This window comes from Trichomycterus rosablanca, chromosome 10, assembly GCF_030014385.1.
Source record: "Trichomycterus rosablanca isolate fTriRos1 chromosome 10, fTriRos1.hap1, whole genome shotgun sequence".
In the NCBI taxonomy this organism is placed as follows: domain Eukaryota; kingdom Metazoa; phylum Chordata; class Actinopteri; order Siluriformes; family Trichomycteridae; genus Trichomycterus; species Trichomycterus rosablanca.
In genome coordinates, this window is record NC_085997.1 from 6,240,030 (window position 1) to 6,259,884 (window position 19,855).

At 38.5% G+C, this 19,855-nt stretch overlaps 1 long non-coding RNA gene and 2 other non-coding genes across 3 annotated transcripts; 1 reads left to right on the forward strand and 2 right to left on the reverse strand.

Moving 5' to 3' along the window:
• Positions 1-6,066: 6,066 nt before the first annotated feature.
• On the reverse strand, positions 6,067-7,022 carry LOC134321745 (uncharacterized). The gene is made up of 4 exons (XR_010013892.1): positions 6,883-7,022; positions 6,494-6,591; positions 6,276-6,393; positions 6,067-6,168 (listed from the first exon to the last, which is right to left on the reverse strand). It is a non-coding gene; the product is annotated as an uncharacterized LOC134321745 (long non-coding RNA).
• A 5,786-nt stretch (positions 7,023-12,808) lies between these two features.
• trnal-aag (transfer RNA leucine (anticodon AAG)) lies at positions 12,809-12,890 on the forward strand. The gene has a single exon. It is a non-coding gene; the product is annotated as a tRNA-Leu (tRNA).
• Positions 12,891-13,495: 605 nt separating this feature from the next.
• Positions 13,496-13,568, reverse strand: trnak-uuu (transfer RNA lysine (anticodon UUU)). The gene has a single exon. It is a non-coding gene; the product is annotated as a tRNA-Lys (tRNA).
• Positions 13,569-19,855: the final 6,287 nt, after the last annotated feature.

Sequence of the window (19,855 nt, forward strand, 5' to 3'; positions counted from 1 at the left end):
AATCTCCGTTCTCTTCCTCGTTCCTCACAGCCAACTACACAACAATACCACTTGAAAATGGCATTGCTTAATGTTCGTTCACTCAACACAAAAAGTACTGTACTTAGTGAATTTATATCTGACAGTGAACTAGACTTTTTCTGTCTCACTGAAACTTGGCATAAACCCTTGGATTATTTTACGTTAAATCAGACCACGCCAATGGGATACTCGTATATTGATGAACCTCGTATGGAAGGGCGAGGTGGTGGTGTTGCTGCAGTCTATAGGGATGATATTAAAATAACCACTTTGTCTTTTCCTGCTGCTCTTTCTTTTGAACACCTGGCTTTCAAGTTGTCAGGGCCTACTCCTCTGGTCACTGCTGTGGTGTATCGTCCGCCAAAGCCAAACGCTTCCTTTCTCTCTGACTTTTCAGATTTTTTAACCCAGCTTAGTGCCCTCTCATCCTCTGTACTGCTTATGGGTGATTTTAACATCCATATTGATGACAACAACTGTAAATTTGCCAGGGAATTTTTGGAATTGTTACAGTGTTTTAATTTCACACAACATATAAATTTTCCAACTCATAAAAAAGGTCATACTCTTGACCTTGTCTGCTCTACTGGTGTCCTAGTTCATCAGCCGTCCAGCCATGACCTTACTGTCTCTGATCATTTGACAATCATCATGGACATTGAGGTCACTAAGCCCATCACTACAGCTAAACGTAAAATATCCTTCAGGAATCTTCAATATATCTCTCCCTCTGCTTTCTCAGATTCTCTTGTTAAAAAGATGTCTGTCTGTCCTGTACTGTCTAGTACTTCATCTGACCTTGTCGATTACTATAATGACATACTCGCCTCATGTCTTGATGAGCTGGCTCCTTTGAGAACCAAATTTGTTTCATTTAGTCATTCTGCACCATGGTACACAATTGAGCTTCACCAAATGAAATCCCGTAAACACCAGCTTGAAAGACTTTATAAAAAAACCGGTCTAACAGTACATTATCAGATTTATTCTGATTATCTTCAACATTACAAAGACGCTCTTACGGCAGCCCGATCCACTTACTATTCCGAACTCATACATGCTGGATCAACAAATCCTAAGACTCTCTTTTCCACAATAAATAAACTTCTCAAACCAGTTGACAATACTACCAATTCCTTTACAGTTGACAAGTGTAACTCTTACCTCTCATTTTTTCAAACAAAAGTTGAGAATATCCACAATTTTCTGACAGTTTCCCCTGTCATCTCTGTTTCTCCGCCTATCTCACCTCAATTTATTACCCAGCCTCTGTCTCAGTTCTCACCTGTGTCTCATTTGGACCTATCTGAGATCTTAACAGGGATGCGAAGCTCCACTTGTGTTTTGGATCCTGCTCCATCAAAACTGGTTAAGGGTTGTTTTCCAGTTATCTCATCACTTATCACAGAGATAATCAATTCCTCTCTTAGTTCTGGCTCAGTCCCTCAATCACTCAAATTGGCTGCTGTTACTCCCATACTTAAAAAACCTGAACTTGACTCTAACATTATGAGTAACTTTCGGCCCATTTCCAATCTTCCATTTCTGTCGAAAATACTGGAACGTGTTGTTGCCTCACAGCTCAAAGATCACCTAAATTCCAATAATCTATTTGAATCATTTCAGTCTGGTTTCCGCCCCCAGCACAGCACTGAGTCAGCCCTCCTCAAAGTCACAAATGACCTTCTTCTTTCCTCAGACTCTGGACAAATTAATATTCTCGTCCTCCTTGATCTTACTGCAGCTTTTGACACCATTAATCACTCCATTCTTCTGTCCCGCCTTGAATCCTCTGTCAACATCACTGGTACTGCCCTTTTGTGGTTAAGGTCATATCTCGTAAACAGACAACAGTTTGTTAATATCAACAATTGTAGTTCTGCCATTGCTCCACTGTCCCAAGGCGTTCCCCAAGGCTCAGTGTTAGGTCCCCTTTTGTTTATTCTTTATATGCTCCCCCTTGGTGACATCATACGTCGGCATGGTTTACATTTCCACTGCTATGCTGATGATATTCAGCTTTACATCTCCTCCAAATCCATTAATACTGAACTTCACTCCACTCTGACAAATTGCATCACTGAAATGAAATTGTGGATGAAAGCTAATTTCCTCAAATTAAACTGTGAAAAATCTGATATGATCATCGTAGGTCCTACAACCCTGGCAAAAACCACAAAAAATTTTCAAATTACCATTGATAATGACACTTTGTCTCCGTCTTCTAACATCCGAAATCTTGGTGTAATTTTTGATAGCAACCTCTCTTTTGACCGCCATGTAAATCACATCACCAAAACTGCTTTCTTTCATCTAAAAAACATAGCACGTCTACGTCCATCACTCTCCTTTTCTGCCGCCGAAACCTTGATTCATGCTTTTATTACATCCAGAATTGATTATTGCAATAGCATCCTTTATGGTACATCTAACAAAATCCTAAAAAAACTTCAGTATATCCAGAATTCAGCTGCTCGCCTCCTTACTCATACTCGCTCCCGTGATCATATTACACCTGTTCTCCAAAAACTTCATTGGCTTCCCGTTGCTCAACGCATTCAATTCAAAATTCTTCTATTCACTCACAAAGCTCTCCATAATCAGGCCCCATCCTACCTCACCGACCTGCTCCATCAGCACATTCCCTCCCGTAGCCTTCGCTCTTCTGAGGCTAACCTACTGTCCATACCCTCTAGGACCAAGCACCGGACCTGGGGTGACAGGGCCTTTTCCATAGCTGCTCCATCTTTATGGAATGCTCTCCCCAAACACCTACGAGATTGTCCTGACCTGTCCAAATTCAAGTCACTTCTCAAAACTCATCTATTCAAAATGGCATTTAACTTGTAACAACACGAAATAAATGCTTTTATTTTTGCTATTCTTTTTAATAGTTTTTATACTTAGATCACGACAGAAATGTGAAGTCCTAGATCCTAAAACTTGTAAAGTTTTCAGTTTCCTGATTGCATGTGAATCTGTCCTGTTTCTGTCTAATTTTAAGAAATTGTTCTATATTTGTTGTTCTCTCTCATAATTTAGCAAATTTTTAATGAACTGTCTTATGCTGCTCTCTTTGTTTTTATCTTAATTATTCTTGATGTTGATGTACTATTTTGATTTTGTACTATGATTTGTATGGTGTATGTACGTATTTGTTTTGATTATTTGTCTTATGTAAAGCGTCTTTGAGTATCTTGAAAAGCGCTATATAAATAAAATGTATTATTATTATTATATATTAATGCAAAGTATTATAGTAAGCAAGTATTAAAGTATGCAAGTATTCAAATTTGCAAGTATTAAAATACAATAGTATTAAGTACACATGTAATGTTGTACAACACTATGTAGTTAAATACATTGAATAAAAAGTAGTATATCGCTTTTATTGTCCTACCAGAATAACAAGATGTAAATCTACCAGCACCGACGTTAATCCTGAATATTTAACCTAGCACATGCGTTATCGGATTATATTTCTTGAGTATACAACAATAACCTTGGCTGACTTAAAAACTCACAGGTAACAGGTGTATAACACTTTTAAAATCAGACAAAATCAATTCTGTCGTTTTACATAAAGCTAATCATAACGTTATTTAGGGTTGTACGCAATAATAAATTTTTTATTCTGTTTATCTTACTTACACTTGTAAACAGAGGACATCTTTCTTCTTCTTTCTTTCTCCGCTGTGAACGCCTACCCAGCTCCAGTTGCATTATGGGATACATTAGCGGACCGAAAGTGTGCATCGCTTGCATACTCAAACATGGCTGCCAAAGAAGTAGGTCATCCGGGTACTTCTCACGTACCTCTTTGTGCATACTATGTATTCGGACATACTAACCGCTCTAGCGTACTCATTTCACGTACTATTGAGTATGGAAGTATGCGATTTCGGACGCAGCCAGACTCTTTTCTATATTATGCGTTGCTTTTAAACCATCACAGACTCAGTTTATTTGAAACGTTTATCGCAGCCTTTAGGACGAACTGAACCAAACCAAAACAGACTGACTTAAGGGTTGTCAAGGGCTTCTGTCAAGAGACAGAAATGGGGCCGGAGCTTCAGGAAAGTCACGACCACAACCCAAGAGGGGCCAGAGGTGCAATGGATAACGCGTCTGACTACGGATCAGAAGATTCTAGGTTTGACTCCTGGCTGGCTCGGTTACCTTATGCCTTTTTTTGTCTCTCTAACTCCTCATGTATGGTTCTCTGTACCCCACATCCAACAATGCACGTCTTGTCAAAACGACAAAGGCTTGTAAGAGCGAAAAGAAGTGGCTGATTCTGGCATCAGCCGGTGCTAAGCCTTGCAGTTTCCCATATGGTCTAGCTGTCAGGATTCCTGGTTTTCACCCAGGCGACCCGGGTTCTACTCCCGGTATGGGAATTGTCCTTTTTGATTGGACTCGAGTAAAACTCTGCATATTAGTTCCTTGGCGCCTTGTTGCTGTAGCTCAAGCAGCTTGTTCTGTTGGAACTATGACTGCAGTCTATCAGGGAGCAGCTGACGTGAGCCACCAGTGGCTGAGCGCTGGGAAGCCGTGATTGTATAGTGGTTAGTACTCTGCGTTGTGGCCACAGCAACAGCATGAAAGGGGACTAACAAAACATGCAGAAAAACAGATGGACTACAGTCAGTAATTGTAGAGCTACAAAGTGCTTCTATATGGTAAGTGGAGCTCATAAAATGGACAGTGAGTGTAGAAACAAGGAGGTGGTTTTAATGTTATAGCTGATCAATGTACAGTATATTAGAATAATACATTACTAAATTATATTATTCTGGGTTATCTGAGTATATTTATACAATAAAAAAAAAATTAAAATACATTCTACATGCTTTGATAACAATATTTAAGCGTCTTTGAGTATCTTGAAAAGCGCTATATAAATAAAATGTATTATTATTATTAATATTTGAAGCTTCAAGATTATCACCCAGGTACCACCATGATAAAATTACATCGACTATCTTCTCCTCAGTAACAATCAAACTGTCAAACAACTATGAAACTGACAGTCACCCCAGAAATCATGGTGGGAGTATACTAACGTCATAATAACACTGCCAAAATTCTACTCCCCCAAATAAAAACCCTCTTTTTGACCCTGCCACTTTCAAATAAAATCTGGCAACACTGGTCGTTACAACATGAATGTACATTCCTCAGGGAATTTAGAAACAACTCTTATCTTCTCCAAGCATGACACCCTGGTGCATTTCAGACCCAGCAACACCTTTAGACACAACCTGCTTTATCCCAGGGACTTTACACCAATTGGTCAGCCACCTATAAAGCATGTCCCTCCTAGTCAGTTTAACCCCAATTTACACCTGGCAAGGTGGGGCAACGACTCTCAAATGAGTCACACCTTACTTTGCTTGATTTAACTTGAATTTTTTTTTCCATTATTCATTGATAAAGATTTCAGTTTATAATATTTTATCACTTATGTGACGAGTTGCTTGTTCATTTCTGTTTCTGTTGTTTAGCCTGTACAGAACCATGAGAGATCTTTGGACAGACATAAGTAGTGCCAGTTCTAAACAACAGTGATGTGCTGGGGAGTTGCACAGTCTTCTATTAAAAACATGGAAGTGTTCCTGTTGATGACCACTGGACTACAGTTTATGGGATCAGTGCCTTTATGTTGTTTTTAAACATTTGTTGTTGAAATGTCAGAACATGTCATATGTAACATGTTTTAATAAACAAAATAAGTTTTGAAAATGCTTTTTGTTACATGACATTAGACCCTCTGGTTTAAATAAAGTACTTTAGTGATTTAGTGAGTGAAGTCTGGTTTCCTGGAATGTTGCTGGGCAAAATGTGCCAACTGTAGAGGGTAATTTTGATAATTTTTTATATCCATACGTTCTCAGCTGTACAAAACTACAGCTGCAGGAAAAGGTCATTCCAAACTTGTTTAGGATTCATCTACATTTCTGCATCAATTACTCATAAAAGGTGCTCTCCTGTGTTGTGCAAGTCATAAAGTAGGTAAAGAAAATACACACGCCAGTACAAACACAGTTTTATTCAATATTTTATTGGTTTTGTTTCCTCTCTTGTCTCATACACCATCACAGAGAAGGTCAAAGTGCTTTCAGGATGACAGACGTGGTCGTTGATCTGTAGGGACACAAAACAATGTACTGACCGTTAAATTACCATCGACTGGAATCAAGGCACAATACACATGTGTTACAAGTCTGCAGGATCCATTCCCAGACACCCACCATAGATTGTTGTGGTGACTCAGTCATTTCATCTTCTGTGAGGTATCAAGGTGCTTAGGCCCAAATCTGATCTGGTTGCTTCTTCCAGTAGGTTAGACTTGTTCATTGATGGGACTTTCTATAAGACAATTACCCAGAACACACACACCCATATCAATCATTGATGTTTAAATTATGTTAAACTCCTAACTGCCTAAACCACTTTCTCCAGCACTCACCTTTCTGACCTGGCGTGGTATGTACATGGTGCTGAGGAATGGAGGTGATCTGAACCTCAGCTAAAAACCTCTGGATGTGTTCTTGTAGCAGACCTGTGCTGTGGTGGTGAAAACATAATGTGAGATTGATTTCCATCATGTGTTAAGGGGATGTTAAGCTAATAATTATCTGAGGGGGGAAACAGATGAAAAGCAGCTTGAAAAACTTCAGTATTATTCAGTCGACTGACTCGTCAAGCTGATCCACAAAATTTTGCTGATCTCCAAATCACTCCTGTTGTGTTTTCTGGTGTTCATGCTCTCAGATTACTTTTACATTACATGAAAGCAAACAGTGGACGGTTTTGTTCATACACATTTAGTCATTGCTTAGTCTCTGATATGCTCACCCATGATCTGTCTGCTACAAACCCATACAGGTGCCTGTAGAGTAAAGAAAAGGAAAAAAAAAAACAGTTTGACATGAGAAATTGTTGTTATAACTATAAAAATGTATGATTTTATTTGGTTAAAAGTTCTTTACACACCAATTACTAACCTAGTGTCTTTGATGTTATAAAGACACAAATGCACATGAGGTAGTAAAGTTACATATAATCACAACCCCCTTCCCCTAACCACCACCACCACAAGTCCAACAAAATCAAAGAGAAAATGCACTTCATAAAAGACCTCACATTGTTCGTTCTAAATGCTAAGATCAACGTTTAAGTTAAGTGAGTCTATGATCGTTTAAAAGCAACGCATAATATAAACAAGAGTACGTGAGTTTAAACACGTTGCACCCTCACTTTATAATGCAGCATCAACACTCTGTTAGTACATTCTTTGTAGGGGTAATTAGCTCAAATGGTAGCGCGCTCGCTTAGCATGCGAGAGGTAGTGGGATTGATGCCCACATTTTCCAGTGCAGATGCATTATGATTATTTAATGGTAACACGTAATATGAAACTCGTTGCGGCATTGCTTAACGAAACGCAGCATCAAAAATTAGATCAGGATTTAAGTGAGTCTTTAAAGCATCATAAAATATGTGGGTATTAATATCTAAAACTCAGCACATTATTAGGCTACACATAAATATAGATTTAAACGGTCCTCTATTTACTACAGTCTGTTTGTTCAACTCTGTCTGTTCAACTCCACCCCTAGTTGAACAGCTGGGCGTTAACCCGTACAAATTTTTCATCATTCTAAATAAACCATGTAGTATGGGACATTACCGCTTACCTAATGCAGAAACAACTCGCCCGAACAGGGACTTGAACCCTGGACCCTCAGATTAAAAGTCTGATGCTCTACAAGAATGTGACATAAATTACAAACTTTAACATACGTTGTTCAATTAATATAAAAAGGTTTTTTGCCAAAAGTATTTACTCATCTGCCTTCACACGCATGTGAACTTGAGTGACTCCCATTCTTAATCCAAAGGGTTTAATATGATGTCGGCCCACCCTTTGCAGCTATAACAGCTATAACTCTTCTGAGAAAGCGTTCCACAAAAACCGGGTTTGAGTTCTTAGGAAATAATCCAGTAAGTTAAAAACCCAGCAAGAAGGCTGTACCTAATACACTCATACCAGAGAAAACACACCCTAACATGCTAGTGCTGTTACAATGCTAAGAATGGTTCAACCAAAAACATTATTTGATCAGTTGGAGATCTCATATGGGGCTCCCTTTCGATTGATATGTGGTTTACAGCCTAGTGACAAAGTGTACAGTGCAGCAAATGGGTTAGAGTCAGTACATTTACCATACATAATAATGTGTAAATATTCAGGAGTTCGTACAAATATTAGTTTGTGTGGGGCGGGAGTGGCGTCAACAGTGTCCAAGTTAGACAGGATGGTTTAGCAGTCTAAGGCAGGGCTCTAGACTAACGTTTTGCACTGGTTGCACTGGTGCACCTAACTTTTTTTCTTAGGTGCACCAGCACAAAAGTTAGGTGCACCCAAATTTTCGACCGCATCGCATTTAACACCGCAGTTTTACAGGTTCACTTTTTTTTTTTTTTTTTAAATCACTGTCCATACAGGCAATATTGACTTGGAAATAACTAACAATCTGGTCAACATGGCCTCGTCTGATGATCTGTTTGCTGCTGCCTGACAATGAAGGGCAGTGGGGAGAGGGGACACTTGGGCAGTGCATTTATCGCGGCATGTAATGTGTTTTATAGATGCATTGGGCTTTTTCAGCCTTTCAATTCGAAATGTATTAGAACCAGTCACAAATATACTATTGCCGGCCACTGTCTTCTTTACAGTTAATTATAGTATTACAGACTAATTATAGCACACTTATAAAAATTATAAAAATAATAGAGTAAATGTGTATGTATGTATGTATATCTATTTATATGTGTGTGTATATTTAAAATTATATGTATATGTTTGTGTGTGTGTTAGAGTGTAATCTTAAATGCAGTGCATTATATTATCGGCTTTACTGAATCTTTTACACAGATTCCCAAAATCGCTTGCGGTGCACTCACTGTGTATTTTGACTACATGTATTGTAATATATTTTGGTCTTTTAGTTATTTTTATATTTTACTTAACGAAAATATTGTCGTGTTTTTACTTTCACTATCGCGGCACTTTACCGCTAGCATTAGCCCCTTGCTACTGTAGAGGGTCGGCTCACCTAGCCGCTGTCCGGTGGGGATGCTGCGGGTCTTTTGTTGTGCGGTGGTGGAGGTGTGGGAATAAAGGCACACGGCAGGGTAGAGTCACTTTAACTGTTTAGTCAGGACTTAAGTGAGCGTTACAACACTTTACACCGCCGAGCTCCAGAACCCGAACTTCCATTCTGGGGACATCCGGCGAGTCTCATATACAAAACTAAACTTACGGCAGAACGTCCGAACGCACGTGTATAAACCTGGTGCTGCATTCTGATTGGCTGAGCTGAATGTTGCTTACATATCGCCGCTAGAATATTGTCCCGCCCTTCACTATCTCTGATTGGTTTAGACCATGTTATTGGCCTAATGTGTGTCTGTTGTTTTTTTTTTCCCTCGGACGCCTGGTCGCACCGGTGCGACCTGAGATTTTTTTTAGTCGCACCATTGAGAAATTAGGTCGCATGTGCGACCAAATTGGTCGCACTCTAGAGCCCTGTAAGGCACAGTATGCAGTCTTCCCTGTAGGGATGGGTTCAAATCCCACTTCTGATAGCTCATGCTTTATACAAATTTACATCTTTAACCCTCTACCATACATAATAATGTGAAAAGATTTAGCAGTTTGTACAAATCTTAGTTGGTGTGAGGCGAAAGTGGTATCAATGTCACCCCAGCTAATCAGGATGGCAACTGAAGATTGTATTCTTCAGTTGAGTTCTTCATTGTTCAGTCCAGTCTGTGATAAAGTCTGTTGTACGTTCTGGACATTTTTGGTGCAAACACGCCAGGTCTCTGTCACATCTAGTAGGAGCAGCATTGTTGGCACTGCAGTCTCGACTTGCAGTCTTTAACCTCAAGAGGGTGAACAGGTTTCCGTCAGAGCCTCCTCGGGTTAAAACAACAGAAGATGTTGTTACAATGTGAAATCATTAAGAATAAAATATCAGAGAGTTTTACAGGATTAGACTCCACCACCCCTAACTATTACAGCATAACTAGGTTTGCTTGTTTAGTTTAGAAAAGACCAATCATAAGCCTGAGTAAATAAACATGTTTTCAATCTAGACTTGAACATAGAGACTGTGTCCGAGTTCTGACAGCAGATCTCCCTAAGTTTGAAGCAGATCTGTGATGGAAATGTTGTGTTTCCATAAACAATAAAAGTTATCAGGAGCAATTTCTTGGAAAGACTCCAAAAGGGGTTACCAAAAGTACAGTTGTTTTACATTAGGGGTGCCCAATACGTCGATCACGATCTACCAGTCGATCTCACAGTGCATGCTGGTACATCGCCCCTCATTTTTTCCCTAAGTAAAAACTGTCATTACCTCAACATGTCATTACCAACACATAACTTGTTGTGATGGTAAAAACACTTAGTGATGGTAATAACAGGTTATTAGTTTCACCATCACTATCTTATTAACTGTTTAATAATTAAAGCTAATTAAAGCTAAATAAGCATAATGATTTTATTATACAAGAAAACATTAATTTTGCACATAAATATAGATTTAAACTGTCCTCTATTTACTACAGTCTGTTTGAAACAACTAGTTGGTGTGGAGAACATGTTACACATACAGTGTGCTATTATTTCAAGCTTATCAAGTACATGCTATTTCACTTAATAATATCTCACAAAGTACAAATACTTCAACTTTCTAATTAAACCATGTTGTACGGGACATTACCGCTCACCTAATGCAGTAATAAACAACTCGCCCAAATAGGAACTTGAACCCTGGACCCTCAGATTAAAAGTCTGATGCTCTACCGACTGAGCTACCCGGGCTCTGCAAATAGCTTTAACCCTCACAAGGATGTGACTTGAATTACAAACTTTAACATACGTTGTCCTGTAGAACAGTTCCAGCAAGAACACCAAAAAACCCTAAAGAAACACTTCTTAGTACTACATACATTAGTTGTATTCCACACAGGTCAGCATGCGACATCGTTTTACTTTCTATCTGTATTCATATTATGCCATCTATATTACGGTGGCCTGCTGAGTTAAAACACAATAACACAAGAGACACAAATTCTTTAAGGTGGAACGCAATTACATTAAGGGAGAACACAACGAAATTAAGGAAACACAAATACACACTACACTACATCTAGTGGTCGACTGAATAGCCTACAACCAGCACAAACAGGGTTTGAGTTATTAACAAATAATCCAGTCCACCCAAAATTAGAGATGGGACGATCGGGGTTTTTGGCATCGATTCCGATCTCCGATCTCCTTTCAGGGACATCGACCGATAGCCGATTGCGATGGGGGGGGGGGGTTTAGCAGTAAATAAAATAATAAACTTAAAAAGAGCCTCACAGTAAACCGGAGCAGCGCGCGCGCGTGTGTGTGCGCCTTTAGAAGAGACGCGTTGTTCACTGTATCGCTATAAGTGATTCATTGATTCACGAGTCATTTTTCGCGACGCGTAAGTTTCTCTTCTCAGTTATCTCTCCGTGTTTACTGTTATTAATTAAATGTCGTGGTTTTAAATAAACACCAACTACTAAAGAACATTCTGTGTGACTCTCTTACATTAAAAAGCTTCATTAAAAAGCTTAATTAAACTGTTATTACCACAGATCTGTAACCGACCGTCAGACTCGTTCCGTCTGTGGAGCTAAAAGTTCAGCAGATGATCCTGAACTAACGAATTTGGTAATGAATAAACTTTTGCCTCTGATTGGCTCTGTAACGTTTTCTGTTCTCATCTACATCACAAGTAAGAACTGCTTCCGATTTACCAAAGTGAACCAGGAGTTTATATAACGTGCTGATAGAATCGACTCAGATGTGACCGGGTTGAATTATCTTTTTAAAGTAAATATTACAATCAGCAAAATTACATCGTATGTATGATGCACAACGTTAATGATGTTATTTTAGGTCATGAAGAGCTTTCACTGTGGTTTCTGTACGATGGTGATGATGAATGGTGATGTGATGGTTGGCGTCGTAGCTCAAAGTCTGGATCAATCCACTGAGCTGTTAACTTAACGTGATCTTTATATATCACACGATCGGATCGGCTACTTTTAGGAGATATCGCCGATCGCCGATAGCATATTTTGATAAAAAATTGGTCAGTTGGAGTGCTCATATGGGGCTCCCTTTCTATTGATATATGATGTGGTGTCAACGGTACCCATGGGCGGATCTACCGGGGTGGCATAGGGTGGCACATGCCACCTGCGGCACCTGCGGCACCCCTGCTGCCACAGTCTGTTTAAAACAACTAGTTGGTGTAGAGAACATGTTACACATGCAGTGCGCAATTATTTCAAGCTTATCAAGTACATGCAATTTTACATAGAAATATCTCACAAAGTACAAATTCTTCATCATTCTAAACTAAGCATGTAGTACGGGACATTACCGCTTACCTAATGCAGTAAGAAGCAACTCGCCCGAACAGGGACTTGAACCCTGGACCCTCAGATTAAAAGTCTGATGCTCGACCGATTGAGATATCTGGGCTCCTACCGTCTCTTTGACTTTCATTTAAAAACCAGTCTGAAGAAGAAAGTTCATCACCAACTCATGATGTTTACCAGTTTGGTGTAGATTGTGCTCCATCACAAGTGTGGCGATTTGACTTCTATTGGAAAATGCAGGTAGAAATTGCATACATAGTTGCTTGTTTCAATCTACCCCTTAACCAGTGGTAGCGTGGCCGAGCGGTCTAAGGCGCTGGATTAAGGCTCCAGTCTCTTCGGGGGCGTGGGTTCGAATCCCACCGCTGCCAACTCATGCTTTTCAACGCCGGCTCCATGTTTACCCACCCAATGCAACGTATACTCAATCACAATCCCAAGTGTGGCACACGCGATTGGCCCTTTTCGACCCACAACCTTTCTTAACTTTTTTTTTTATGTAACATGAAACAGTTCGACCGCACTGTGCACACAAACCTTAACTTGGTGTACCTTTGTATCGTTGCTGTTATCTCTAGCATCACTCCGACTACATGCAACTATGATATAATAGAAAGCATAATAAAAAAAAAAACTTTTACTCACCCAATAACTGTGTTTATACCTAAAATGGAACGCAGACACTGTGAAAACAGCATACGTTCTAAAGCCAATGAGCTTTTAAACAAGCTCAAACACACCGATGCACCACGGAGTCTTAAATTAAGCATACAGCACGATGGTTTAGCAGAAGAAATGTTGTAAGAAAGGAAGCCCTTAAATACTGACCGTCTTGTTGCTCTGCTTGCAAGCTTACTGTAACAAAAGAACGGTTGTGTATCTGATGGGTTAAGATTAGTCGCTACTCCAACAGTTCTTCGCTGTGGCTGGTTAAATGCTGGAAATTACCGCTTACCTAATGTAGTAAGAAGCAACTCACCCGAACAGGGACTTGAACCCTGGACCCTCAGATTAAAAGTCTGATGCTCTACCGACTGAGCTATCCGGGCTCTGCAACCTGTTTTAATCCCCACAAGCATGTGACTTAAATTACAAACTTTAACATATGTTGTCCTGTAGAACTTCAATTAATATAAAATGTTTTTATTTCTGTTTCGGCTCTCTTGAAGGTGATTATATCAAGTTTTAGGTGAAGTATGTTGCTGCTTACACACACAAAAAAAACATCTCTGGAGGAGAATTTTGAAGGTAGATTACAAACAGATTCCTTTCTTTCACCTTTTTCCCTTTTCCCTGTATCAATTGCACGATTGTTTTCCAGTCCTTAAATGTTATGTGCATTTATATGTGGCAAGAGAAACAAATCCCTAAAAATCTAATTGAGTTAGCAAAGAACCTTGAATTATACTAAAGAGTTCTTCAAGTAGAAACAGTTCTAGCAAGAACACAAAAAACCCTTAAGACTTCTTAGTCTTAGTTTTTTATTATTATTTCAAATGCCATTAATAATTTATAATCACTGATTTGTGAGATATCAGCAGTAATAGATCATGTTTAACTGGTTTAATATTGTTTAAGCGCTGATTATCGGCTGTTTTTCGTGAGTATGTTGGGCGGTTTTCCATGCATTTTGGGAGGCTTTTAAATGCGCAATCTGGCAACCCTGGCTGAAGCGTTCATTCATTTTTGGAGCGATGTATGTTTGTATGCTAGAATATAAATAACATCTTTTACAAACTGCTGTCTATTTACATTGACATTTTCTCTTCTGTCTAAACATTTTTGGAATTGGGTTTGTAAAAGTAAGCGATACTGTGGATAATATATTTAATGAGCTAAACTAACTGAGAGAAGCGCTAACGGTGGTGGAAGAGTCTAAAAGGGTTTGGAACATAGTCGTATCATCATAGCAGTACAACACAGTTTTGTCCGTAGCATCCGAAAATATCCAGAAGCTAATATACAAAAAGACCCGTTTATTTTAATAAACTTACCTTAAACTTGTTGATAAAGTATGACCATAAAATCTAAACAAACACAGTATCCGCTGCTGCAGTCTCTACACAAACTTTTCTGCACTGAAATCGCAAGAACACATTTTATGGATATTACGGTAATGCACTGAGAACTCGTCCTACAGTCATGCAAGCACATACAACAGTGTGTGAGTTTACATTTGTGCACATCATAGTAGCAGTTTCTCATTCCTTCCAACAAATTGCAAATGCTTTTGGACATGCATCAATTGCTTCCATACAATTGCTTCTGCTGTTTTATAACATTATTATTTGCTATGTCATGTCAGTCAAAATGAACTATACTTATGAATGCTGAATAGTCATTCCTTATGAAACTAATAGTCCTCATTTCATTGCTTGAATCATTACATACAAAAATGTTGAACTAGTTGTCAAAATCAGTATGTTGTATGTTCCAATTGAGTTCCAATATGTACTGCAATATTGTTTACAGTTGTGCACAGCTCTACCCAAAAAGTGTTTCTTATGTTTGTTGTAAATAAGTTTGTACTTTGCTTTAGCACAATGATGTGAAGAAATTAGAATTGCAAAGAGCATATGCAGTAAAAATGTGAAACATACGTATTGTACTCATTTACCTCACTAAATACAGTAATGTATAACTTACAGTTTTTCTCAGTCGCTTTGGTGCATTTCTCACATCACTATTACAGTTTTTCTCAGTCGATTTGGTACATTTCTCACATCATGATTTACATTGGCATCACAACAAGTGCATTTCTCAAAACAGTTAGTGCAAACAGCAAAACTCAATGAAATACCTGCAAAAGCACATACCTCGCTCACAATTCTTTGTTTTAGCCTCAAAAGCAAATATTTATGTCAATCAACTTGTCAGTGCCATCAGAATGTCTAGTCTGTGTGTCATTGCCTATGAACAAGGCAGTAAAAATACTTAGTCATGTTGTCAGTGCAACAGTGTACACTGTAAGTATATTCTGATGGAAACTAGCTAAGCTTTTGATTACAAGAACGCTGCACATTCTGTGGCATATCAATTGAAACGGTACGTGTTACACACAAAATACAAACTTACACAGAACACAAAGTTACACATGACTGTATGTGGGAGACTGACAACAAGAAATTGGACTGGAATCAAATTTATACAGTAATATTATTTTACTGTATTGTTCGCACTGCAATCTGTTGACAAAAAAATCAGATAGAAATTCAGGAAAGACAGACAACTGTTTGGCAGCACTCTATAACACAGAGGAAAAACTACAAAATTAGAAACTTACTCTAAACATTCAAAACAACCTGAGACAACAACTTAAGGAATTATAGTGCTTTCTTTTCTATACATCCTGACGCTCCTCTCTGTTGGGCCACGTTTTCATCCACGTCACACTGGATATCTTCCCTTGCAATGCAGCGTGGAAAGAATCTCCTGGAGTGCCTAATCCAGCCTCTGCAGGCATCTGCTGTGATATCCTCACAAGCTGCATCCATGGCAGTCAGCAGGTTTATCTGGGTGTACGGCTGGTGATCGTACACCTTCCATCTCCAGGCTGAGAAGAACTCCTCAATTGGGTTCAGGAATGGGGAGTAGGGTGGGAGGAATACCATCAGCATTCGATAATGAATGGCAAACCATTGCCTGATGGTGTTAGAGTGGCATGGACTCTCCTACCTCTTCCTCTGTTTTGTCCCCTCAGCCTTCCACCACACAGCCTTACCCTTCTTCTTGGCTGTTCACCCTGTACACAGCCTTGTCTTTTCATTGTGAGACTTTGTGACATTGCAATGTTTTGTGTCTATATATGTTTGTCAATTGAAGGTTCATGAGATGTACCTCTGACCTATGGTTGAGAGCTGTTTGACCATTGGTTGATCTAAACCTTCACAAATTCCCCTTCTTAACTGAAAGCCAAGATTCACCTGAGAACAATTTAATCAATTTATGATAAATTACCAAAATTTACCATAAAAGTTTCATAGAAATGTACAAATTATGCCTGAGAGATTATGACAACATGTTCAGCACTTTTGCATGTAATGACCTAGGCAATGACCCAAAGCCTAAATGTTTTGGAGGGTAAGACAATTCAACAGACAATCAGTAGAACACATTTTGATAAACATGACATAAGCAATTGATAATGCAAAGGACAGCAGACAATTGCATGACCATTTGCATGAATGTACAAAATCATTTGCAAAATGTGAAACACAATGAGAAATGCTATTATGATCTGCACAAGTGACAAGGAGATGTGGAGATTGAATGAACAGTTTTGAGAATTTCAATTCTGATCTGAGAAATGAACCAAATCGACTGAGAAAAACTGTAACATTTGCACAACAGTAAGTACATTTCTCAAAACAATTAGTACAAACTGCAAAACCTAGTGTATAACCTGCAAAAGCGTGTCACTTGCTTAAAATGGAGAGTTCATTCCTCAAAAGCAAGTATTCATGTCAATGAAAGTGTCAGTGTCATCAAAATAAAAAGTCCTAACACCATTGTTTATGAACAAGTTAGTCAAATGGCTTTGTCATGTTTTCATTATGACAGTTCACTATGTAAGTGTTTTTTTCAATGCAATGACACTACCTGAAAATGCTCAAGACAGCACTATACACTATTAGCACACCCATTTAAAATCTACAGTTAGGTTACACATTATTGTATTTAGTGAGGTAAATGGGTACAAGACACTTACACTTTTTCTCGATTGTTTACACACAAATTCTGGTACTTGAGACACAATGACCACAACATGTAACTCATGCACCAACTTCCTAAACCAGTTCTGCTAAACTACAAGCACAATTCCTGCTTTACACTTAAATTGCAGTTCTAAAACACACTTTTTCAAAACACTACACACAATTTTCATGAAGAAAATCTCTTGTTTTCACAAGGAACATTCTGTTATTCCTAACTCTAACGTTAATTGCCCTACTATGCACACTGACTCATCACATGGGCAAACACCTGTCACACAGGTTAACAATCAGAAATCAGAGCTTTAGTATAAAAGGCCAACAGGTGAGCTCTTCTGTTTTGGAGCAATGGATGCCAACATTGGAAACAGAGGCAGAGCCAGAGGAGTAAAAGTAAGAGGAGGAGGAGGACGGGGAGGACGAGGAAGGCCAGTGACAGTAATCTCTGATTAGATCCGAGCCACTTTGGTTGACCATGTGGTCAACCATGGTCTAACAAAGGCTGGGCAAAGAGTACAGCCAAATTTGAGCAGGTACACTGTAGCATCCATCATCCAGACTTTCCGAAATGAGAACAGGTAAGAAATCTACTCTCACTACAAAACTGCAGTACTGCATATCAATACAGTACTCAATGAGTACAGTAGTGCCGTATTGCATGTGGACTGTTCTGTAGGACTGTAAAAATTAAGTATGTTTCAATTATTTGGGAATAATACAGTATTTACAGTATTTTACTATTTTTATTGCAGAACTGAAAGATTACCAACACAAGGTGGACGGGAACGTCTTCTGTCTCCTGAACAGGAAACTGAAATCATGAACATGGTCCTAGAAAATAATTCCATAACATTATGGCAAATACAAAGAAAAATAATAGAAAACAATGAGATATTTCAAAACGTTTTTTTTTTTTACTGTAACTGTATACAGTAAATTCTTCTGTTCTTTTGTATGTAGACCACTGTATGTGCAACTTTGTTTTGGTTGGGATGTACACTGTGTACATTGTTTTTGTGGGAAAAATAAAATACATTTGTTACCGTGTATTTGTGTGTTCTGAGTATAAAAACAATATTCCAAAATATTTTACAACACACGTATGTATGTACTGTCAGTAGTAAGTGTAACACTAAACAAAAAAAGGCCCAAGTAATTATGATGAATGGAGAAGAAGTGTTTTCCATTCATCATAGTGTTTTATGTTGAGCACATCAGTGTTCAACTGGTTCTTATAAATGGCTATTCATATGATGGTTTGTCTGTGTCATCTGAAAACAAAATACCATTTTGAGAAGAGAAAACATTGTTTTGAATGTAAAGTTTCATTTTGCAGGAGAATTGAGGGGTTTTGCCCATTGTGTGTGTGTTTTTTGATTTGTGTGTAGAGTTTTGAGAGTATGAGACAAGCTTTCAGAAAATGTGTGTAAACAATCACATTTGTGTAAACAATCACATTTTTACTGCATATGCTCTTTGCAATTCTAATTTCTTCACAGCATTGTGCTAAAGCAGTACAAGTACAAACTTATTTACAACAAACATAAGAAACACACTTTGGGTAGAGCTGTGCACAACTGTAAACAATATTGCAGTACATATTGGAACTGAATTGGAACATACAACATACTGATTTTGACAACTAGTTCAACATTTTTGTATGTAATGATTCAAGCAATGAAATGAGGACTATTAGTTTCATAAGGAATGACTATTCAGCATTCATAAGTATAGTTCATTTTGACTGACATGACATAAGCAAATGATAATGTTATAAAACAGCAGAGAATTGTATGGAAGCAATTGATGCATGTCCAAAAGCATTTGCAGTTTGTTGGAAGGAATGAGAAACTGCTACTGTGATGTGCACAAATGACTAAATCTTGTGGAGGTTGAACTAACAGTTATGAGAATTTTAATTCTGATCAAACAAATGCACCAAAGCAATTGAGAAAAACTGTAAACTAACCATGTAGTACGGGACATTACCGCTTACCTAATGCAGTAAGAACCAACTCTCCCGAAAAGGGACCTGAACCCTGGACCTCAGATTAAAAGTCTGATGCTCTACCGACCGAGCTATTCGGACACTACAAGCTGGTTTATTCCAGTGCTAAGAATGGTCCACCCAAAAACATTATTTGGTCAGTTGGAGTGCCCATATGGGGCTCCCTTTCGATTAATATATGGTTTACAGCCTAGTGACAAAGTGTACAGTGCAGCAAATAGGTTACAGTCAGTAAATTTACCATACATAATAATGTGAAAAGATTCAGGAGTTCGTACAAATCTTAGTCCGTGTGGGGTGTGTTGATAATAACTCAGGTAGTTAGGATGGCCGAGCGGTCTAAGGCACTGCGTTCAGGTCGCAGTCTCCAATAGAGGTGTGGATTTGAATCCCACTTCTGACAGCACATGCTTTATACAAATTTACATCTTTAACCCTCTATGCCAATTTGAAAAAATCAATAATGCGTTGGACAGTTCTTAACCCGATTTTAGTAATTTCAGCAATCTCCTTAGATGTTTTCTCTGCTTGATGCATGCCAATAATTTGACCCTTCTGAAACAGATTAACATCTTTTCCACGACCACAGGATGTATCTTTCAACATGGTTGTTTAA